The following is a 25,407-nucleotide window of genomic DNA, read 5'->3' on the forward strand; positions in this document are numbered from 1 at the left end:
TGAGATAAAGGAGTCATTCAGAATCCCAAACAGACATGATTTTAAAAGAACATTTGTATGACATTATATAATTAAAATACCTAACACAGATAACAAGAATAGAATTTTTAAAAGCCTCAAGAGAAAAATATCAGGTCACTTAATAGGAAAGCCAATCAGAACTACTTGTGATTTTTCTTAGCACCAACCCTAAAACCAAGAAAATAACTGTCACTCAAGATTTCTACATCCAGCAAAACTGTCCTTCAGAATTAAAAAGGAAATAGAAATCTTTAAAGTTAAGCAGAAACTAAAAAAACTGATATTACTAAGCTGACACTAAAGAACCACTTAAAGAAACAACAGAGAGAAAATAAATAAAAAAACAAACCACAAAATTAACAAATGGACAAATCTCATTTGAAGAGTAGCTAACAAATGGAAAACAGTGCTAAATTAAACAAAAGAAAATAAAATGGCAGGAATGAACAAACATCTCTCTATAATGTCACTGAATGTAAATAGTCTCAACTTTCTAATTAAAAGTCATAGGCTGGCAGAATGGAGTAAACAATAAGACTCAATTATATGCAGTTTGCAAGAGACTCACCTTACAGGCAAAGACAGCCACAGGTTGAAAGTGAAAAGATACCATGCAAATGGAGCCCCCAAACAGGCAGGAGTAACTACTCTCATATCTCATAAAGAAGACCTCAAGAAAAAATTAATCAGAAGAGACAAATGATCATTTAGTACTTACTGGTAAAAGAAGTGATCCAAAAAGAAAATAAAATGATAGTAAATATTTATGCCCCAACCATTGCTACATCTAATTATATAAAACAGACACTACTCAAATTAAAAAGTCAGTAAACCCTAGAACAATAACAATGGGAGATACACACACACACGTATGTATGTGTGTGTGTGTGTGTATATATATATAAAATCTCCACTCTAATGTCATAATGGAATGAAACTAGAAATAAACATGAAAAAACTACAGAAACTATATAAATACATGGAGAGTGAACAATATACTTTTGAATGATGAATGGGTGATAGAAGAAATCAGGAGAGAAATTTAAAAATTCATAGAAACAAACAAGAATATTAATACATCATACCAGAACATCTAGAACACTCTAAAGGTGGTTCTAAGAGGAAAATTTACAGTTACGAGTGACCACATAAGAAAACTAAAAAGATCCCAAGAAAACAACCTAGTAATGCATCTCAAAACCATTGAAAAACAACAACAACAAAAAAAAATACTAACCGTTTTTAAAAATGCAGTAGAAGGAAAAAAATAATTAAGTTTAGAAGTAAAATCAATGGAACAGATAATTTTTAAAAAAATAATCAATGAAACAAAAACTTGTTTCAACCAATACAGAGGATCAATAGGGTATTTTAAAACCTATACTCCAATAAATAGGGAAACTGAAAAGAAATGCATATATTTATAGGCACGTATAATCAACCCAAAATTGAATCAAGTGGATGTAGATAACCTGAACACACCAATAACTAGCCATGATATAGAAACTGTAATGAAATAATCTTCCAACAAAGAAAATTCCCAAACCACATGAATTTTCAGATTAATTCTACCAGAAATTTAATGAAGATCTAATTTCAATGGTCTTCAATTTTTTCATAGAATAGAAATGGGAGGAAAACTTCCAAATTTGGTCTCTGAAGCCAGTGTCACAATCATATTAATACCAAATAAAGATACCTCAAGAAAAGGAAACTACATATCAGTTTCCCTGATGAACTTAGATGCAAAACTCCTTAAGAAAATATTAGAAAATCAGATTCAACAACATATTAAGAAGATTGTACATCATGACAAAAATAGATTTATCCCAAGGTTGCAAGGATGATTTAACATATGCAAATCAATAAATTAACTCACCACATAAATATAATTAAGGACAAAAATCTCCTAATGATCTCAATAGATGGAGAGAAAAATCTTAGACAAATTCAGCAGCCATTTATGATAAAAACAATGAAGAAACTAGTATAGGAGGAAATTACCTAAACACCATAAAGACTAAATACAACATACTCAAAGCCAACATCATAGAGATTAGGGGAAAACTGACATTTTCTTTAAAATCAGGAACCAGACAAGGATGTTCTCTCTCACAACTATTATTCAGTTTAGTTCTTGAAAGCATATCCATCCAGAGTAATCAGGGAAGAGAAGGAAATAAAAGTAATACAAATAGGAAAAGAAGAAGTCAAATTATCTCTCTTTGCTAATTACATGATCCTATATTTATAAAATCCAAAAAAACTCTATCAGAAAAATTTTATAGCTGATAAACAAATTCAACAAAGTAGCAGGTTACAAAGTCAACATTCAAAAAGTAATATTTTCCTATATACCAATAAATAATCTGCAGAGAAAGAAATCATGCCAGAAATCAATCACATTCATAAGGGCCTCAAAAAAGAAAAAAACCTAGGGATTAAATATGACCAAGGAGTTGAATAAAAACTATAGAACACTGAATAAAGAAATTTAGGAAGGTAGCAGATTGAAAGACCTCCAATGTTCATAGATAGACTGAGTTACTATTGTTAAAATAGCTTAAGAATATACAGATTCCATGTCATTTCCATTAAAATATCTATGAAATTCTTTACAGAATTAGAAAAACAACAATCCTAAATTCATTTGGAAAAATAAAAGATCCAGAATAGCCAAAGAAATTCTATGCTAAAAGAGCAATGTTGGAGGCATCACAATTCTTAACTTGAAATTATACTACAGAGCTATAGTAGCAAAAATTACATGTTTCTGGCATAAAAGGACATATTCACTGATAGTACAGAATAGAAGACACAGATACAGACCCAAAGAGATACACCCATCTGATCCTAGACAAAGATGTTTTTTAAACAAACAGTACTAGGGAAACTGGCAATCCATCTGTAGAAAATAATACAAGATCCTTAAATCTCACCCTGCACAAAAGTCAACTCAAAATAGATCACAGACTGAGAAATTAGATTAAAAATTATGCAACTCCTTAAAGAAAACATAGGGTGAAGACGGTAACATATAGCCTCAGGAATGACTCTGTAAATAGGATTTCTAAAGCTCAGGAAATAATGCCAAGAATTTTAAAAATAGTGTTGCATCAAGTTAAAAAGCTTCTGTACAGCAAAAGAAATGATTAGAAATGTGAAGAGTGGACCAAGAGAATGGGAGAAAATCTTTGCTAACTATCCTTCCACAGAGGATTAATATCCAGAATATGTACAGAACTCAAAAATCTTAACATCAAGAAAATAGCAATTCATCAATGGGCAGATGAATGGAACTGACATTTTTCTAAAGAAGAAATACAAAGGGCCAACAAATAAATGAGGATTTAATCCTATTGAAATGTTCAATATCTTTAGCAATTAAGGAAGTGAAAATCTAAATTATATTGAGATTTCAACTCACCCAGTTAAAATGGCAGTCATCAAGATTTCAAACAAAAATGCTGAAGAGGATGAGGAGAAAATGGAACTATTAGAACGACCACTGTGGAAACCATTATAGAGGTTCCATAAGAGACAAAGCATGGAACCACCAGATGACGCAGGAGTACCACTCCTTAGTATTTATCCTGAAGCATTAAAGTCAGCACACTACAGCAACACCCATGTTTATAGAAGCACAATTCACAATAGCCAAACCATGGACACATAAATGGGTAAAGAAAATGTATTATTTATACACAATAGAACTTTATTTGGTCATAAAGAATAATAAAAGGATGTCATTTGCCCGAAAGTGGATAGATCCTGAGAACATTATGTTAAGCAAAATAAGCCAAACTCAGGAGGACTGAGTATGTTTCTTCCCAGATGTGGAAGCTAGAGGAAAAAGAAAGAGAATGTTGAGGGCAGGGTATATCATGAAAATCAGAGTAGAGTAGAAGAAAGGGACCAAGAGGAGGGGGAAGGGAGTGAGCGGTGAAATCCTGGGGAGTGGTAATGGCCAAGTTACATTGTTACGCTGTGTGCATGTATGATTATGTAACAACAAATAATACTATCATATACAATTATAATGTAACTATAAAAATATGGAAAAAATAAGAACATAAAAAAGCAAGTTCTTTGACGTAGTTTAACAGATTTCCTAAGATTGGCAGATTCAAATCAAGTTACATTTATTTATTGTATACCACACTATAACTCATATTATTAAAATGAGGTTATATTTCTATGATTTGTACTGATAATATGCATAAATCAATAATCCTAGATAGCTAATGTAAATAAATATATCTGCAGTGCACAGATATTTGGCTTTAAACCTGGCTAAATGTTTCAGAACAAGAAACATGATTTTCATCTAAACTGATGACAAATCTGAGCTTTTATGATAAGCCTTGTTTTCCTAAAGAGTTCTAGGTCGATACTTCCCACAACAACAATTGTGACCATCTGAAACTCTGCTCCCAAATTTAAAATGAGGTCAAGTATTTATTCACATGAATTATTTGATCACTTGGAGTAAATGACTTCACTCTAAAAACAACAGGAACACAGAATAAGGGAAACTCTTTCTCTTTAAATATAGGAGCAGCACCTGTGGAAAGATCCACATCAGATAACACTAACTGAATCATGAGAGGACATTCCAACTTGTATGGAGCAGAAACATAACTCATCTACTCCAACCCGTGGTACGGCATTAAAAAAAAATAGATATTTTGGATAAAGAAAAAGTTTAAGATGACAGTTTCTCCAAACAGGCTCAAAGCTGCATGAAGTCAGCAGAGAGATATGTCCCAAAGATGTCCCCACATAGTGCTTACAGCTGAAAATGGATAGTGAGGAAAGCAGGCTACACAAAATTAGTGTCAAGGTGCTGTGAGCCCTGCTAATGTGCCCATAGGAGCATTTGAAGAGAAGAAATTAAGGGTTTTGACATCTTAAAGAATATACAAGGGTACAATTTTAGATGACAACAACAGCCACATCATAGTGAGAACCAGTTTACTCCTTGGATATTGTCAGCACACTCACACACTATGGAAATCCCAGGAAATGGTGAAGGCAAAAGTGAGACAATATTCTTGATAATTCTATAGAACATGACTTGATAGATTTCAAGAAATGCTGAGTTTCATTTTCCAAAGGGCTTGTTTTGAGCTCTATCTGGTTTTGCTTTTAACTAGATATGTGGTAGCAAAATTACATGTTTCCAAGATTCTCGTGTTTTTTGACGTGTAGAACTTGGTCAAGACTTAGTGGTGTTTCAATTTCAGGAAGAACTTGTGATGGTCAAGTTAGAAAAATTGAGTAGAAAATTCTTTATAATCTGTACAATGTTACTGCAACAGGTTCAATTTTCTACTATTAGGTCTCAAAATCACATACAAGAAGATAGGTTAGTTCAACATTTTGACAAACAGTTATTGACATCTACCACATGCCTTCACTGTGCTGAGCATTAGAGAGATAACAGAGAATAACTGTGCACTTTATCTTAATGGATTTGGAGCCGAATTTTAATGTGGTTTGAAAAGTGTCTTGGATGTTTCCCCCAAAATATTGAGAGATGCTTAGATCAGGACAAAGACCTCAGAGTTCCCAAGAAAGATGACCCAGAACCATTTGCTACCATTGGGCCAGAAAACATTGAGGGGTACTCCCAGCTAGGGAGGATGGCAAAGGGTGTCTTGAGATCAATGGGTCATAACCACACATTTTTTTGTTGCTGTGATCAAAGCAAAAAGGAGGGTCAAAAGATGGGGATCCAGGTACCCCGGGTCCACGCTGCAACACACTGGAGAAGAGCAGTTCTGCTGTTCCCACTTATTCACTGGGTTTCCATGTAAGAATTTATTTATAGGAAGGAATCCATGGGATATTTTGAACAGAAACTTCACCAAGAAGTTGAGAGTCACGTTGCTTTATGAAGATGTGAAAGATGTTCAAACCCATTTTTCATTAAAACCATAGTAAGATGTCATTACAAATTTAAGCATGTAAGTTAGACAAAGGAAGCGGTATTTGGAAGTAGTGGAGAGACTGCAACGAGCAGACACACATCTAGAAAGGTCAGTTGTCTTTGGTTGCCAGAAGTCTGGTGTTTCCCAGTACACAGGACATCAGAGCTAATGCTAGGACATCCCGAGCAAACTGGGACACTTCATCACCTGGCACATACTCTGTGACCTAATAATTCCACTCTTCAAAATGTGTATGTATTTATGCACAAAAGTGTAAGAATGCTTGTAAATCATGATTCATAACTGCCTCAAGCTAAAACAGTCATGGATAGGATGGATTGATAAGTACTGATAGCTTCATATAATGGATTGCTATGCAGCAAAAGGAAAAAATGGGAAATGACTAGGTAGAAATACATGGTAAATATCATGAATGTAATAGTAAGTAAACAAATGGAAAAAGATACAGCAGTTCATAAATAGCTAAAGTGTGGTATTAGAAACCATAGCAGTGACTAACACTAGTGGGTATGATCTTGGGGGCTCCTGAAATGTGAGTGATGATTTATTTTTGATGTGGATGATATAATTACCTTGAAATTCACCAACCATACACTAACAACTTGTGCATTTCAGAATATAGGATGCTTCACTTAAAAGGCCACTTACAGCTCTAATACACCAGCCTGCCCCATGTCTATCTACAGTTTTACTTTCCATGATCAACCACCACCCAAAACTGTCAAATGGAAGGTGGAAATACATAACTCATGAGTCATAAATAGCCTGATGAAATATCATACTGACCCACTGTGTCCCCCCCAGGATGTGAATCACCCTTTCATCCAGTGTATCCATGCTGTGGGTGCTACCTGCCCTCTCCCATTGAGTAGCCATTGCATTTCCAGGTCAGCTGTCACCGATGGTGGCACTTATGTTTAAACTACCTAATGTTCCGGGCAGTATCGTAACTCCTGTCATCCCTAGTAACACATGTCACCATCTTCATTGTCACAAGAACAAGGGTGAGTATAGTACCTTAACATATTTTGAGACCCGCACAAATTTGCCTGGCTTGTATGATAGCATATGGTCATAATCATTCTATTTCATTATTAATTATTGCTATTAACTTCTCATTGTGTCTAATTTATACACTAAATTTCATCATAGTATATATGTAATAGGAAAAGAAAACATAGGGTTTGGTACTACCTGTGATTTCATGGCAGGTCTCAGAAGGTATCTCCACATATTGCACATTAGTACAACCCCTCCAGAAAGCTGTGAGGAAACTTTGCAAAGGCTAGGAATGGAATCCCCATATGACCCAACTATTCCACTCCTTAGTATTTATCCAAAAGAACTAAAATTAGCATACGAGAGTGATGTAGGAGCATCAGTGTTTATAGCAGCACAATTCACAATTGCCCGGTTATCAGATCAGCCCAGGTCCCTATCAACAGATGAATAGATGGAGAAAATGTGGCATGTGTATACAATGGGAGTTTTATTCAACCATAAAGACAAACGACATTACGGCATTTGCTGGTAAATGGATGGAACTGGAGAACATCAAGCTAAGTGAAATAAGCCAGACTTAAAAATCCAAGAGACCAATGTTTTCTTCTCTGTGTTGAAGCTAGAGAACAACAAGGGCAAATAGAAGGTGAATCCCATGGAAAAAGGAGGGAGATCAGTGGATAGAGAAAGGGGAGAGCAGGGGATGGGGGAGTCCAGGAAAAGGGGGAAACTATGGGGTGAAATGGACCAAGTGAGCTATGTGCATATCTGAGTGTACCACAGTACATTCCACCTTTGTGCACATCTATAGAGCACCAACTGCAAAATAATAAACAACTGGAAGGAACCCCTATAGAACAGAGGGAGGGGTGAGGGGAGGGGTGAGGGGAGGGAAAGAGGAAGTACTAGGGACTGAAATGGAGCCTATTATATTTCACGCATGTATGATTATGTCAAAACAAATCCCCAGCACTGTGTACAACTATAATGCACTAATAAGAACATTGAAATAGGAAAGTGTCATGACAGAGGAGATACCACTAATGTTATAAAACTAAAATTAATATTTGCTCACCAGGCTTAATATTTGCTTACAGAGTGGTTCTGGAGACAGACTTCCTGGCTTCTTTACTCAGCTCTCTCGGTTTCTAGCTGTGATGTTCGGCAAGTTAGCAAAGCTCTCTGTGCCTTAGATTTCTCATCTGTGAAATGGAGAAAAAATATCTTTCGGTTTGCACCTTAAATATAGGTCTTAGCTATCAATATCATTTGTTGTAGTTGTTGACTGCTATATTCTGGCTGTTTATTGAATCCTGCCACTTGAGGTGGGTATGAACACCACCATCCTCATCACAGTGAGCTTCAGGGTAAAGCAGGATCTTTCTCTGCATTTCAGTCTATGTCTTCTGATTTCTGTCTGGAGTGCATCCTGCCATTCTTTCTCCCGTGGTTTTCCTGGATGAGATATCAACCCTGGGTTCTCACCCTATCTTCACGTGCAGCTGATGACATAATAAAGTACACATGAAGGTGTTTCAGAGCTTATTAGGAGATTTTGAGCAAATTGCCATAAGAAACTTCTACAAGTGGTTATGTTGGTAGAAAGTATAATTACAGCCATCACCAAAGCCACTTCAATTCATGAGGTCATCATGGTCCATCACATTTTATTTTTTAGTAATTTTATGTGAGAATTAATTTATTAGGTTGTTGGAGAGAAAGTGGTATTGAGTTAATTTCTGTTGAGCCATCTAATGATAAAATCAGATGGTTTTTGAGATTTAGAGATTTTTTTTTATTCCCAGAGCTTGCACAACCTTTAATTGGCACTTAACCTAATATAGAATGTATCAAAAATTAAGTAGGCATTAATTAGGAACACAAAATGTGAACTAGCCTTAAAAAGTTAATTATCAAATTGGTCTAGCTATCTGTCAGCAGACTCCCAGAAGCATCCCGTTAAAGTGGTTTCATTTTTTTAAATGTAATATGTTTCTTAGGATGTGATTACACATACAATATATGGTTGTAATTTTGAGTTAATTGCATAGTAGCTAGATTAACTTTTACATCATTACACTTTAATCAGTGTTTTTCATGATTAACGTTCATTTACATTTAAAGCTTCCAAGTTCTTTCTTCCATTGTCTCCGCTCCTCCTTCCCGTGCCCCTTGCTGACTTCACAGATCACTACATTAAAGCTCTCCGAGGACAAACTTTGGCATTTTCTCACTTTAGGTACCATGAAAATGCTCATAGGAAACTGTGATCATGATAGCATCTCTGCCACAATGTAATACTAATGACTGTAATTATCTTAATATATAGAAAAGAAAGGATAGATATTAGCTGGGGAAATCACACAGCAAATAAAGAGAGGAGTTAATCCTCTATATCATTTTCACTTTAGTTTAAATCCAACTCTGGCTTTCAGAGGCAAAGAAAGATAATTTTTTTTTCTTTCTTGCATGTGCCTTGAACACAGCATGGATTACATAAAGATCTCTGAAAAAACATCACAGTTTCTTAATAGCATATCACAGCTAACTAATTTGACACTGGGTTGAGAATGAGAGCTCTCTACCAGTAATATTTCTGCAGCATATCATCACTGATCTCAAGCAAGCATTATGAAATATAGGGGTCATTTTTCTTTCAAAAACTGTTATGTTTCATTAACACAAAAATATATAAACTAGTCTTATAAAACATGTGTAGTGTAAACAGGTAAAAGGAAGGCTCACCTGTATCCCATAACCTTCAATATGGAGACGCTCCTCCCACCTTCCACTCTCAGACTCCGGAACATGGTTGCTGTGTTCACCCTGCACGGCTCCGCTTTATGGGGAGGCTTACTTTTCTTTTACCCCAGACACTGGAATTGTTACATTATGCAACTGTTTGATTACATCTGTTTATATCTTCCAGCTCACTCACCATTTTCTTTGGACTTCATTCCTTCTTCCATCTCAGACCACCCACATGAATTCATTTCCTTCTGTCTTGAGAAATTTCTTCAGTTAGGATCTTTTAGTGGCAGACACTCTTGGGATTTGTTTACCTAAACAAATTTCTTTATTTCCAAAATGGTATTCTTCTTAAAATTCATTTTCCCTAGGCATAGAGTTCATGGTTAACTATTGTTTCCTCTTAACACACTAAACTCCCTCTCCATTGTTTCTGATAGCCACCGGTACTGATGAAAATTCAGTTGTTGGTCTACTTCTTATTTGAAAATAATCTGACTTTTTTGTTGTTGGTTTCTAAGAATTTCTCTTTGCTTTGGTCTTCTAAAATCAAGTGGCTTTTAAAGACCTCCCAGTTTTCTGGCTGGTAGGTCTAATAACCTGTTCCTGAAACTTGTTCTCCAGGAGTTTGAGGTGATGGAAGTGTTATATGGTACCTTGAGTGGGCTAAGGGATGCCCATCCAGCTGATGAACCTTCATTTCTGAATGTGTCTGCAAGGGTGTTTTGGAAGACCAAAACATTTAAACTGACGGACTGAGTGACCATCCCCATGCCCAAATGTGGATGGGTACTATCTAATCATTTTCAGGGCCCAGATTTAAAAGCAAACAAACAAATATAGAGGACAGTATAATTCTCTGTCTCTTTACCTGAGCAGACACAGGATTCTAATAGCACTGACCCCGACACCCACCTGTCTCTACCCCACCCTTTCCTTTCTCAGGCTTTCTGACTTAACGGGGATAATACCATAGTCTTCTGTTTCTTGGGCCCTGGGTCCCACTAAATCATTGGCAGATTTGGGGACTTCTCAACCTCTGTGATCATTTGAGCCAATCCCCCATAATGGAGATATGTACATAGCTTACTAGGTTTGCCCCCTGGAGAACCCTAATAGGGAAGGCCACAAGGAACATATGCCCCTGATTTCTCGAACATTAATTGTTGTTTGTCTTAGACTAGAAGGTCATTTTGACTTGCTATGAAATCCTAGCTGTCACTTTTTTTTTCTTGAATATCTTAATTTGTTACTTCTTTGACATCTAATATAAAGCAGGTTGACATTATGATTTGTTTTATTTATTCATTTTGTCTAAATGTGTGTGTGTGTATGTATGTGTATGTGTGTGTGTCTATTTACTTTTACATTAAAGTCTAGTCATTTTGTGGACTATATGCTGTTTATTTGGGGTCAATTTTCCCAGAAACATCAGTGCCTTTAAATACATGCTTCAGATTATATTAATGGCAGGAACATTTTTATGAATCATTTATTTTAATTTTAGTTTATTTCTATTGCTTCGTTTTTTTCTTTTTCTGGACTTTCTTATGCATACATTGGTATTTTTTTCTTTTTGCTGTTTTCTATCTTTATCACTTCTGTAAACATCTTTAAAAATGTCTTTCTTCCAATTTTGAATTTCTTAAAGCCTTAAGCATTGTGTTTACTGTTTAATAAGAAAGAATATAAACTCTTTTAATTTAGTATTTATTTTGCAATTTTCTTCATTAATACATGATACTCTTATGATTTTTTAGTCTATCACACCTCTTCCAAGTCTCCATTTTCAATCACTTCAGTTATGTGTTTTATATATATATATATAGTGTTTATAGTTTTTAATTTTCAAAATTTTTATTCTTAATTTCTCTTATCTCATTTAAAAGTATTAGGAAATAATTTTCTAGGCATATTATTCCCTGTTAAGTAATTTAGAGGCATAATATTCTGTATACTTTATTATCTTATATAAACTTTTTTTACTGAATTTGATTATAATCTTTCCTGATTGCCTTTTTTTCCTCTTTGTTTTTAAAATAAATGATTTGTTTGTCCTTTTAGGAGGGAATAGTGAACCAAGAGGAATTTTAACTTTACTACATATAATTCCCTCTTTTGTTGCTTTAAAAGTGAATGAAATACGTCTGAACACTTCTGATCACTGTCCAGCTTCTTCTCTTTCACCATAGTAACCTGGGGCGCATTCTGGTGCACAATTGTTTTGGTAAATTATGTTTTATGGAGAGGCACTCTCAGCAGGTGGCCATGGAGACACACCCTTAGCTGGTGACTGTGGAGAGGTACCCTCAGAAGATGGCTATGGAGAAGTATTCTCAAGGTAACTACCTTCTAGGTGGCTATTGAAAGGCACTATCAGCAGGTGGCTACAGAGAGGTATCCCTCATCAGGTGGCCACGGGGATGCACCCTCAGGGTGGCTATGGAGAGGCACCCTCAAGGTGACTAAAGACAGGCTCCCTCAGCAGGTAGCTACGGGGAAGCACCCTAGCTGATGGCTATGACCCTCAGCCCGTCACCATGGAATGCACCCTCAAGGTGACATGGAGTGGCACTCTCAGCAGATGGTTTCCCTGTCGCCTTTGGCTACCTTTATGCTGCATGTGCAGAGGTGAGACGTTGTGAGGACACTGTGTGACGGGAACAGCCTGAAATTGTTCTTCTGTGGTCTTCACAGGAAAGACGGCACCTCAGCCTTGTTCATCTCCTTGTCCCTGTTGTCCTTGCCCTTCTCAAATTCGGTCAAATTGCTACGAGTGAGTTCCCCATGGTCTGCACCAGAAGCATGTTAGAGCCTTGCTGGGCGCAGCCTGCTCCAGCCCTGGCCCTGTCCTGCAGTCCCTTTAACTCCACCCCTCAGGTGGATCCTGCGAATTCCCTGCTACTGAGCTTCTGTTCCCCAGTGGATTTACTTCTTCCTTCCTCCAGTGCTGCACCTTCAACATCGCTCCACCTATAATTCCTCACCCTGTAAATAGCATTTCAGCTCCCATTTTTCATTCTTCTCCAGATCTTCAATTGTTTTTACAAGGTAAATGAGTATGTTTCCATTCATATGTTGATTTTAAAATAGCAATCTAAATAAAACACAGGTGCATAATGGTATACATATATAGATGTTTGCTGTGGGTTAAGCTACCAAAAATTAGAAAAGAAGTAAGTCCACATCATCAAGAGGAGAATTTTAAGTAAAATATTAAAGCATCGAATATCATGAAATGGTAGGTAACAAAGAGAGGAAACCGGAGCAAACTGAAAAACTTACTGTAAAATGAAGAAACATGGCGCGACAACACATGTTCCATGATCTTCTTTACATATGCAATGATACACGTATACATACATGAACACAGAAAAGGCGTGAAGTTGCATCCTGCACTATTGACAGGGGATCTCTGCCGAGAAAGTTGAGTGTGGCCAGTGAGAAAGCCACCTGTCCCGTTGGTTTAACGTGGCTCTCTCTGGGTCGAATCTTTCACAGCAATAATTTATTCATGTGTTACTTGCATGAAACACAATCAATACAAAACACGATGGAGCCTTTTAAGGAGATGAGCTGTGAAGAGTGAGCTTGGGATATCGAGGGAGCTGACTCTCCAGAGGGAACTGAGAAATGATGAGAAATGATGTCAAGTTGAAAGTGTTTTGAAAAGAATACAAAGAACAGAGGAAGAGCTGAAGACTGCTAATGGCCCTGGTTCTAAAATCTGTCCTAGGTTATTCGGAAACCTACACCAGCACAGTAATGCATCCCACAAACATTGTTTGTTTATAGTTTAGCTTAATGCCTGAAATGTGTAAAGAAACTGAGAAAGAGCCTAAATCGCTATTTTTTTAAATTTAAATCTGAAGGAAGCCATGTGTAAGAGAAAAAAAGAAATGAACCTTTTTAACAGTTTGAAAACAAAAATCTGCATATTTTAATATTCAGAACTTCACCGATCAATTCCCCCCGTTATTACTTTGAGAAGAAAATATGTGTTTTCAAATTGTTACTTTACTGTTACCTTCTTACTATGAATTTTTAAAAACAAATTGACCATTCAAATTATCCAGAACTTTGACAAGCCAAAGCTGTGATTTTAATTCATGCTTCAAAATCTTAATCATCTTGAAAGTGGAAAAAAAAAGTGTGTGTAAAAATAGATATTGTAATAGAGGCTGCCTGGAATAAAGACATTCAGACAGTTTCAATTAGACTGTACTCTTTCAAAAGATGTCTCATTTGTATACCTGAAGGAAATTGTAGTCTGTCTGATGAAAGGTGTTGTAAGGAGTGCACAGATTATTTGAGGTGAAGCTGCTGGAGGTGAGCCAACGGGCGTCTGCCCTGTTGGGGGAAATAAGTGCGTGGGTCTTTGTCTCCAGAAGGACTCTGGGAGTTGAGCAAATCTTCTAAAGACACTGAACACCTGCAACCTGCAGCATTCGTTAATAACTTCTGTGGAAGTCCTCCTCACTTGAAGAGTCTGTCCTGTGAACATTGAAATGGGGCCATTAAACCCAAGTCAGAGAGAGATGGTCAACAGCAGAGAAAATCAGGTACACCATTGCAAATATGCCCTGCCTGCCCTTCGCCTTCCTAAAGCAAACTGCAGAAAGGTTTGTTTTTATTTTCTCTCAGTAAAACAAAGTCGACAATCCTAAATGCTCACAGGCCTCCTTTATCTAAGTAATAGATTTTAAATATTTCTGAATATTTCTAGAACTTCAGTCTTTGTGTGAAGGAATGTTAATGAAGTTACATTTTATTCAATTTCAATTCTCTTGAGATTTATTTTGTCTTCAAAAAAAAACCTAATACATACTTATGCTATGCATATCCCCAAATATTTCAAATATTTAACCTAGAATTGTTTTCTGTCGTGTTCCTCGCGACAAAAGCACTCAGGGTCACTCCAGGGGAACTGGGCTGCACAAAATAACCACACAAGAGACAGAGATACCTTTTTCTTTGAGGGTCCTGTGATGGCTCCTCTGACCTTAAGGGTCTGCAGAAAGAGATGCTGAACCCTTTTATTGAGGTAAAGCCATTCACATGAGGCAAGGGGCCAGGTTCAGCAGGTTGACTGACATCTAGGAAGGCCACACCCAAAGGCAGAGCAAGAGAAGGGGACACACAAAGGGCGTTTCCATGGAACATTCTATCCCCAAAAGGGCAAAGGGGTAACATCACAAAGGAACAGGTGAGAGCAATTCAACCCATGGAGCTTCAGGAAGGCTCACCTACGTCTGAAGACACATTTTGCTACTTCAAGAATCGCGGCAATCAATATCCAGGCCACCAGGAAAGTGACCCACAGAACCTCTTGAGATGATGGGAGGGAAAATGCCAGTCATTCATCGAGACCGCCTCCCATAGGTTTCATTCTTTGAGACGAAATTACAGTTAATCTTCCTTCTTTCTTTACAGTTACTCCAAATATTTGCACACATCACTTATGACTTTCCTAGCCAGCAAAAAAAAATAAATAAATAAAAAGGGAGTAAATAGCAGTTATTTTTTATAAAAAAGAAAAAAAAAACAGTACCTTTTAAAAGTATGACTTTAGACATTTTGACAATTGAAAGGAAGGCTCTCTTGCCCATTATGAATCTATGGCTCCTTGTGCCCAGTGTTAGGGTAAAACGTTTCTGCAGTAATGTGTGAATTGCAACCATTGATGGTACTTTTGTACCTTAAGAAGTTCCCCATATTTGTGATATGCCTGGATTCGTCCTATTCTGGGAATTTTCTTCTCTGGGAGATATGCCTCCACCACGACCAAATTCTGAGGTTGAAATCCTTACCTTCATATGTTTGGAAGTAAGAGCTTTGGGTGGTAATTAGGGTTCGAGGACTCATGAGGGTGGGACCTTTGGGTGGCAGAAGGCCCTGATGAGAGGAGGAGGAGACAGGAGAGCCCTCCATTCCCATGCGAGATACAAGGAGAAGATGTGTCTACACTAGGAGGAGGGTACTTGGCAAGCACTCAGTCAGCAGAAACCTTGAGCTTGGACTTCTCAGCTACCAGAAGGGTGAGAAACAAGCACTTGTTGTCTAAGTCACCCAGCCTGCGTGACTTTTTATAGCTGTCCTAAGAGGCACGTAGCCCCTTCCCAACCCTTTAACACATACCAATTTCCCTTTGCTCCCAAAGCATCAGCCACAGATACAATTTGGCATGATTTGTGATCGGGCTTGACTTCAAGCCATAAGCCTTATAGCGTGGCGTTATGATTCGGACATGAGGTGAATCACAAAGACACCTGTGAATGCAAGAATATTCACAAGTGGAAATGATCAGATGACAAGCACTATGATCTGATCAGCCCATCCTAGTTTCAAAAAAACCAACTGGGTGGTGGGCATGGCTGGAGGAGGAGGGTCACTGGCTGTATGCCCTGGAAGGGTGCGTTTCCCTGTGGCTTTCCCCCCAACCCCTCTCTCTGCTCCCCAGCTGCCGTGAGGGTAGCAGATTCCCTCTGCTGGGCCTTTCCCAGGATATGCTGCCTCTTCTTGGGCCCAGAGTCGGCTGTCTATGGACTGACACTTCTGACCTTGAGCCCCAAATCCTCTCCTCTAAGTTGTTTTGTTGGGCATGCTGCTCACAAAGGCAGAAATCTGACTAAAACATCTGGTAATCAATATATTATCAAAGAACCTCACATAAAGTCTTTCACACCAGATACCAAATATCTGGATAATTTTGTGGGTTAAAGAAGGAATATTTAATCATGACCCAAAAGAAATCGGTTCTTCCTGTGATTTTTTTTTTCATAGCTGGTTATGGGATCCTTGGCAAAGCACTGACCCCCAATTACCCTGTGTGTGTGGGGGGGAGGCGTAGAAGATGGCTTTAAATTCTAAGTAAAATTTCTCCCAGCTTCATGATTCCTTGTTTTTCCATGTTAAAAAAAATCAGTGGGAAAACTGAAGCAGGAGCAGAGGGTTAAAATTAAATTTGTGACTGTTGGAAAAAAAGGATCGCAGCTTCCATGCTTGAGATGAATGGTGAGAGGACCGTCCCCAACCACATCCAGTGTCTAAGACAAACAAGGACAAGGCATGGAGCCCAGGCAGCAGGCCTGAGCACAGTCACTGGCTGAAGTAACGGAGACATCATTTAAACGATCTTACATTCTAAAAGGCACAGCCAGGGTGGAGACCACACCCGGCTATAGACACAGATTTGACCATATGCAAATTGGCTCAGGCACAAGGAGAGATTTCAGTGACTTTGGGATAGACCTAGGGCAGTACACGTCATTTCCCACTGGGTCACATTATTATTTAATTTCTGGATTGGTAAACAAACAAAGACTCTACACAGGGTGATTTATTCCTTTTGATTCCAACCAGGTAATATAGATAACTTAATGAAATATTTCTCACAGAGAATAGGCTGTGAATTGTACCTACCTTCCTAACTACCACTGAGCTAGAAAGATTACATACTTTTACTACATTTGAATTGAAAACCTTTATGCTGTAGTTTTTTCTGATGTCACTTATGTTTATTCGTTGGTTGGTACCAGGATTCAATCCAGGGGAGCTATTTTCTTTTGAGGCAGGGTCTTGCTAAGTTGCTTAGGGCCTGGCTAAGTTGCTGATGCTGGCTTTGAACTTGTGATCCTCCTGTTTCAGTCAGTTGAACCACTAGGGTTACAGGTGTGTGATACCATATCTGGCTCGCTTATTTTTTTTTAATTTGTTCTTTTTAACTATATGTGACAGTAGACTGTATTTTTTACATATTTATTGTAGTTAAAGATGGACACAATATCTTTATTTAATTATTTTTATGTGGTGCTGAGGATCAAACTCAGTGCCTCACATGTGCTAGACAAGCGCTCTTCCACTGACCACAACTCCAGCCCATGAGAGTGCGTTTTGACATATTATACATACATGGCTGGTTGCTCACAACCTTACTGGCCAAAGTTGGGAGAGAAAAAGATGATCTCAAGAATTAGAATTTCCTTAAAACTTGAGTATTCTTTCTAACAGTGTCCATAGGGTCAAGTTTTTATTAGAAAATGTGTTAAGATTGCATATCATGGACTTAAATACTCAAGGTCAAAAAAAAGAATTATGCTTTACCTGTACAGCACCCAGGGGCCATCTCCTCACAATGTGAGATTCTCAGCATGACAGAGAAAGCTACACCAACGGAGGGTGGCTCTGTTGTATGTACTGTTCCCTGATCACAGTGAAATAGTGCTCTCTTTGAGCCTTGACTTAGGAATTATATCCCTGATTTATTTCAGTGTTTTGTGTTCAACAGATGTAACACCTAAACCCGTGGGGTTGCTACACATCCTAGGGTTAGAAGGAATATAGGACATGATTCCTATAAAAAAGGGATATATGTAAGTGGCTGCCTGAGATACAAACATGGCCATGACAGTGGCTGCGGTAAGTGCCACAGATTAGCCCAAGGGATGCCACAGTCTGATGAGGATGGGGGCTTGACCTTGAGATAAGGGTCCATTGGCATATGTCGGTACTAGAACAGGGTTCAAACGTCCCATGAATAAAGTGTGAGGTCAGCCTACAGTAGTGTTTGCCTAAAATATAGTTTTGGGACTTAATGGAGATTATGTTGCAAATACAGGTAGAGTCCGATTTGTGAAAAAATTAGTTTCAACCTAAGGTTTTTCAATCAGTTCCAAGAACAATGGAAGAACACTCAGTAGTTGGTTTTCAGGTGAAAATATCAGTGTGGTACTCTACGAGAAGCTGGATGGAGAGAAAATAAAGTTCTTCATTTTAGTGTTATTGATACAGCTGATTTTAGGAATAGGTTGGAAATGTCAGATTTTACTATAAGACTGCAAATATCAGTTTTTAATCAATTTTAAATAATCTCTGCCAACAGAATTACTCCTTTGAGGTTGAGATACCCTGTATTATATTCTTATTTATTTATTCTTATTCTCTAATAGAGCTGAGTTGGTACATTGCAAAATGCTGACTTAAAATTCAGACTGGGCATCTTGCCCACACTGATCCAGAGAGAACCAGCACCAAACCCTCCAGGGAGTGGCCAGGTACCAGCCCTGCCATCTGACCACTAGTGGGCAGACATGGCCCTTGGCTCGGGGGAAACTTCTATCACAGAGGGGAATCAGGGTCAACAACTTCGGGGGGACAGTTCCTTTTAGTGCCTAATCCAACTGGCTGACTTCAGGATATGAGTGTAGATTTACTGCCCCTGCCCCTGAGCTCCGACCACCACCTTCATGGGAAGGTGATTCCGCCTGGTAATTAACTGTGAAATATTGAGTGGCCAGTGCGTGACCCGAGTGTTTGTGCCAAGCAAAAGTTTCACTTGCATTTTTTTTCTTTCTTCTTTCTCTCTTTCACTGCCAGTTTGTGTGTGTGTTTTTAAGTATTAACTCTCATGGAAGCACATGCTTATTTAAAATTCCCAGACGATGAGTCAGACCTGCTCAGTGAGGTTCCTGGAGAGTCACATGATGTGCTTTGATGAAACTTCACCTTATGAAAGGTTGGAGGAAAAAGTCAGAAGAGTTTCAGTCTTATATACACACACACACACACATGTACATATATGCACGCCCACCTATGTCCCTATGGGCATGTCCTTCTATGTAATGGTATAATTTTGCATATGTTTATACACAAGAGTTGGGAGAGACAGACATGCATACAGGCAAAGAACCCCTTTGCTTTTTGTTCCTTCTCCTGTCCCTCTGTAGATATTTAAAAATCAGGGAGCCAACAGTTCCTAACTCTTTGAAGCTAGAAGGAAGCAGAATCCCTGTAGTGGTCTGTGCTGCTCTTCGCCTGTTGTGGGTATATATGCCTTGGACTCAGAAAAGTGAGACAGGAAATCTAGACTGCAAAGTGCTAAAGACCTGGCATTGCTGAGACAGGGCTTGCAAGTTGTTTTACTAACTGTTCTGATTATTTGCTTCAGGTGTGTCTAGGCCTCCAAAAACTCTGTATTTTAATTGACTCTTTTCTTCAAATCACTTCAATTTGATACTTTGTGGTATAACTGACAGAGCTCCTTCATTTAAGCAACAAAGCAGGCTACCTGTGAGTGCATCTAAATCACAGTGATGTTTGAAGCTCTCCCAACACATTTTTTATATGTAATTTCCCTTAAGTGAAACTTGTTCTAGAAGTGACATATGAAGTACCCTACAGAGATCCTGTCTGGTGATGTGTATGTACAGAGGGCAAAGAGGCAGATCATCTCAGAAGGGAAAAATTGTCTTCCCAAGACCGAGGGTGCCAGCCGCATGTGCGGAGTGACTTGACATCTGAAGACACGGCTGACTCCATTGGCTGCATCCATCCATTCAGTTCACGAACAGTTACAGAGAAGTTGCTGTGTGCTCCCCAGAGCTGAATGCTGCAGATTCCAGAAAACTCTACAGCAGTCCTCTGGCCAGTGCTCCAGTGTACAACTGCTGAGGGTTGCGTAAACAAATAGCTGTGATTCAGGAGGGAAAGCACAGGGATAACTAACTTTGTAACTTTGCCTAACAGAATCTGGTAAGGCGTCACCAAGGAGGTGATGCCTGATCCAGATCCTTACAGACAAGTAGGAAACGACTTGCTGAAAATATTAGTAAAGCAGAGGGGAAAATGCCTTGAGTGTTGGAGAGGGAGGACTGGAAGAGAAGGGCCTATTAAAGATATCATCTAGCAGAAGCGAGAACTGCTGGTACTGGGAGGTTTGAAGGTGCCATTCTTTTACTCTCCTATTACTCCCCTATTATGAAGCAAAATACATTCCAGGGGAGGGTGTACAACCAGGAGTGGGAAAGCCCCTATAATGCAGGCTCTCATGTCCATAAATTGGCTCACTTCCTCTTTCACTCATTCTGACTCTCTTTTCTCTTCTCGTGCTCAGCCTCCCTCATCTGTAGACCTCTTCAGAGTGGTATCCTTTGTACTTAGACACCGGGCTTCACATGCCACCCTTTCGACCAACAGTGCCCACTCACTAGGATTGCTGCAGCAGAATCCCAGAATCCCTGGAGGAGAGAATCTTCTTTGCCCCCTGATCCCACATGCTGCAGTCAGGAGTGGAGTCCTTGAATAGGAAGGGCATTTTCAGGACAGGCATGCTGTGGTTGAGCACCCAGAGTCATGTGTGACGATTTTACTTTGAAAGTACCAACTAGAAATGAAGTTGGCAGCAGGACACTGGAACCTTTTGCACAATGCTAGCCTAAATGTACTGAGGTTGTTTTCTATGAATTTTTTCTCTTTATAAGTAGTCCTTGCATGCTTACACACACACACACACACACACACACACATCATGTATGGTTCTCTAGGCTTCTAGGAAGGTGGGTTTCTCCAAAAACAGAAGGGTGGAGGGATTATTCCAGGATTAAGTGTGATCTGAAGGCATTTGCAATTGGAAATAATTCCTTTGGAAGTTCTTTTGATATTGTAGTCTGCATGTCCGTTCCCAGGAGATCTATGCGCTTTGTGTGTAGGTGGAGTCTGCAGCCTGGAATTCCTTCCAAATTTTCTACCCTAGAAAGATAATGGGGTTGGTAGCGTAAGTTCCTCTGCTTGGTTTTGTGCCTTTGTTAATTTGCCAATCGAAGTGTCTAGGAGGCTGTGGAAATTGTTAAGAAAATCTTTGTTCCAGCATTTCTACAGACCTGTTAGCATCTGGACTTAAAAATTAATAATTTAGTGTCACATCAGAAGTCATGTCACTCAAGCTTGTATTTATGGAGGTGACTCTCACTCCTTTAATACATTTTCATGTATCAGTGGTTCATTGCTTGCCAGGGCCTCTTCTGATTGGTAGCTGGCTCTTCTCCAAGATTGTAGAAGCGAACCTATTCTGGCTGGTAGTCTACCATGTTCACAACCGCTTCCTCTTCCTCTCTGCATAAGAGACATGGTAACACAGCATTATTCAGGAAAGTTCATGAGCTCCAGACTTAGAGATGGCACAAAACACTTCCAGCCACATGAATTCACTGGCTAGATGTCACTCATGGGACTGCATGATCACTAGTATGGCTGCGTTTGGCCCAAGAAGAAGAGGAAATGAGTGTGGTAAAAGTCCAGCTGGTCTCGTCCATGAAGTTCTTGGTTGGCTTTCATACTGTTGATTTCGCTGAGCATAATAAGGCAAAAAAGTGTAACTTTTTCAATATTAGGCTGACTTGAAATTGAAAATCCCTTAGCAAATTTCAAATTCAGTTTGAATTCAATTCAAATTCAGTGTAAATTTCTAAAACATAGTGTCCCTTATGCCATACTGTAATTTACAACATGAGTAGGCATTAAGTAGCTGAAAACATACTCACTTCACAAACACCCAGACACTCATGCATTATTTTGATATTGAATTGCGAGACAGTTTCCAACCTCTTAGGTTGAGTACAGATCTCCAAAAGAGAGAAACAGAAGTGGACTATGTGTGAGAAGAGACTCTATGATTTTCTTACCAAAGTTGGTGTTTTAAACAAAAATCTGGAATGCTACTAGAAATTGACAATAAAATATTTCATTATTGAATAAAACTATAAAATCACCTTGCTCATGAGTTTATCTGTCATTATATAGATTATTCCACATATGTAGAACTCAAATTTATAATAGATATATTCTTATATATTTTATATCATTTCACGACAAATTGAATATTGTTCCGAATTGTTCAGGACAATTAAACCTCTATTTGTTTAGGCTTTTAGTTTCCATTGGTTGTACTTGTTTCTTATATTTGTAGGAAATTATGGTGAAGAATTAATTTGGTCAGTTGGGGAAAGAGGGAGTACAAAACTATGTATTTCTTTTTATTAGGTCCAGTCCCCTGGATTTATAACTACACCCCTCATTACGACTCTAGAGGAAGTGTTTATGGTTTGAATCCTAGAGAAAGTTGTCAGATGAAATCTGGGAACACCCAAGGAATAACGCAATACCACAGAGTTAACATGATTGATGATATCATAGCTCATTTTTAACAGATGTCAAAAGAAGAAAAATCAAGCTGTCATTCCACATACTGAGCCCTTGTTCACTTAACAGAAGACCTTTATAAGTAAATCAAAATTAATGGTAAGTACTCAGTGGGTTAGATGCTGAGCATTTGGGTGACTTTTAGACGTTGGAAAAAAAAAAACATATGAGAAAAAGCAGAATTTCTAGAAGAGATGCTTAAATATTCCTTTTTTTTTCTATATCTAATCATAATGTTTCATTTGGCTTTGGTGAGTGGATTCTAGTTAGGAAAAGGTTCTTTTTAGGAACTCAACCACATATGTAGAACTCAAAATATCACACATGCCTCCAGTCCTCAAGCTAGCTCTACAGTCACTGCCAGCTGAAATCCCTCTCCCAGTTGGGTGCTAGCTGGGGGAGAGGGTGGGTTATACTTCTTGATGGTGTATGCAAGTGCACATAATTTGGAGAAAGTAAGGGGGAAATCATTATGTCCTAATTTGGTTAAAGAAGATCAGCAATGTCTTTGCTGGATCCAACATTTGTACTGAGCCCGATTCCTACGTTTTCTCCACATATCCCAGTGTTGTTGACCCATCTCCAGAAAAAAAGGCAGCTGACTGGGTGTAGAATTGTCTATGAGATGCGTTCAGGAGCACCCGTACCACCCCTCTCCTGCGTAGGTCTTTGCATCGCTCTTGGAGAAATGGATGAGCCTGGTGTACACTCTGATTCCTACTCCAGTGTGGTCCTGGAAAAGTCAGTTGTCCCACATTAGGGCAGACACTGCTTCCCTCTTAATCCAGCATCTGGGGATTCCACACACATGACGCAGAATCTCCTCCCTAGCCTGATGCTGCTAGATGAACCCCCAGGCCCGCATGGTTTGGGTAGGCTATATTTGCCAGCCTGAGTGGAGACCTCCCGTTTTAATTCAAAATTAAAAACTCAGAAATCTTGTTCTTATTAAACACTCTTAATCACATATGAGCACACACTCATATACACATATTATGTACACCTGCCCAGAAAGAACATATTTTAGTTTTCTTTGGAACACCAGCAAAATACATAGTACCCCTTGCAGAGAATGTTAATTTAGATGAACAATGCAGAACAAAAGCACTTTAGGCATGATGTCTCATTTTTAAGTTGAAAATAGCATACTAGAATTAAATTTTGAAAAATTCACTCAGTGTTGTCAAAAATGCTAATTTGAGTGCATTTATATTTTTAACTGTATTTTTTATAGTTGGGTAGCAGGGATGGGCAAAGTTTTCTAGAAAGGGCCAGTAAATATTTTAGACTTGGCAGGTGGTAGGTGTTGCCCTGAGAAAATAGCTACGGATAAATAACCACAGATAAATACATCTGTAAACAAGCCTGGCCGTGTGCCAGCAGTCCTGTATACTAAATCAAGCTACAGGTGGGATGTGGTCTGTGGCGATAGTGGCTCCAGCTCTTGTTGTAGCAACCCTCATGGCAGAGACTCCCAGGAATTCTTCTCAAATGATTCCTAATTGTGGCTTTTCATCTGAAATATAGACTAAACTATTGTTTTCTCCCCCTTTGTTATGAAAGATGCAACCTGCCTACTGGAGGGAACAGACCCCGATTGCAAGCCTGTCATCTCCAGGGTCTCGTCCTAGACAGGAAGGGCCTGTAGAAACTGGGAGATGAGTTCATCCCTCAACTGACGGCCAAAGAATTTGAAGCAAGAACACAGAGTCTTGGTTCCACAAAACGCTGTACTTAAAAGGACACTGCTGAGCGCTTCCTGTTCAGTACTGCTGGGGACAGCCTTGAAAATAATGACCTACTTTCCCTCAGCAAAGCCAACTCTGAGAGAGGATGATGTCTACAAATGAGGGCTCATAAAAGAATATAATTAAACACTGGTGCGCCTCAGAGTGAGAGAACTTTGAGATAATGACTACAGTGGCACGCACTGTACCACAGAGAACAAGATGTCACAATTGTATATTTGCAGGTTGATTTAATCTGACAGGATTCTTAGCGACAGAGAACGTGGTCTGTCTGAGCCGAGCGGCGCAGCTGGTGTGTCCGACCAATGCGGCTCTGTTTATCTTTGTGAACTTACACGTGTCAATTAGCAAACTTCTTAATCTGGCTGCACGTGCTTATCTTTGGAGGTCCCCTGTAGATCTTCCTTGTCTGAGGCACAGAGTGTGTAAATCATCCCTTTCATTTAAATAGAGTCTTTTTTAAAATTCTCTGTATGACTTTATTTTCCTGATTTGATTTTTGAATGATAGTCTCTTATCCTATCTTCACAAGAATACCTCATAGACACTAGTAGGTTTGGGTCCCCCTTACAGGAAATCCATGAGAGGGGAGAACAGACTAAAGTAGGAGTGAAAACCATGGCCCTTGGACCATATCCAGTCCACCACCTATTTCTGTGTGGGCCATGATTTTCATAAATACTTGAAAAACTATCAAAAGAAGATTTTTTTTTGATTCACGCAATTTACATGAAATTCAAATTTCAGGGCCCACAGATAAAATTATGTTGGAACAGAGGTACATTTTGGGTCATGTGTGGTGCATGGTTGCTTTCATGCTAGGAGAACAGCACTGAGTAGCTGCAGTATAGACATGTGGTCAGCAAATTTGAAATTTTTACTGTCTCTTCCCTTAGAGAAAACAGTTCTAATCACTGAATTCCATGAGCCTTCACATTCCCTTTCCTGTTTTCTATTTT

The 25,407-nt window shown here is 38.7% G+C and overlaps 1 long non-coding RNA gene across 2 annotated transcripts in view; it reads left to right on the forward strand.

Annotated features, from left to right (window-relative positions):
- Window positions 1–24,922, forward strand: part of LOC124097907 (uncharacterized) — a 55,246-nt gene extending 30,324 nt beyond the window's left edge. For both annotated transcript variants that reach the window (XR_009227512.1, XR_006853400.2), the window contains 2 exons: window positions 22,542–22,799; window positions 24,264–24,922. This is a non-coding gene — a long non-coding RNA (uncharacterized LOC124097907). The remainder of the gene's footprint in view (window positions 1–22,541; window positions 22,800–24,263) is intronic.
- Window positions 24,923–25,407: the final 485 nt, after the last annotated feature.

The sequence above is a fragment of the Marmota monax genome, unplaced genomic scaffold, assembly GCF_021218885.2.
Source record: "Marmota monax isolate L192 unplaced genomic scaffold, Marmota_monax_Labrador192_F-V1.1 WCK01_AAM20220418_F8-fsc00141, whole genome shotgun sequence".
NCBI lineage: Eukaryota > Metazoa > Chordata > Mammalia > Rodentia > Sciuridae > Marmota > Marmota monax.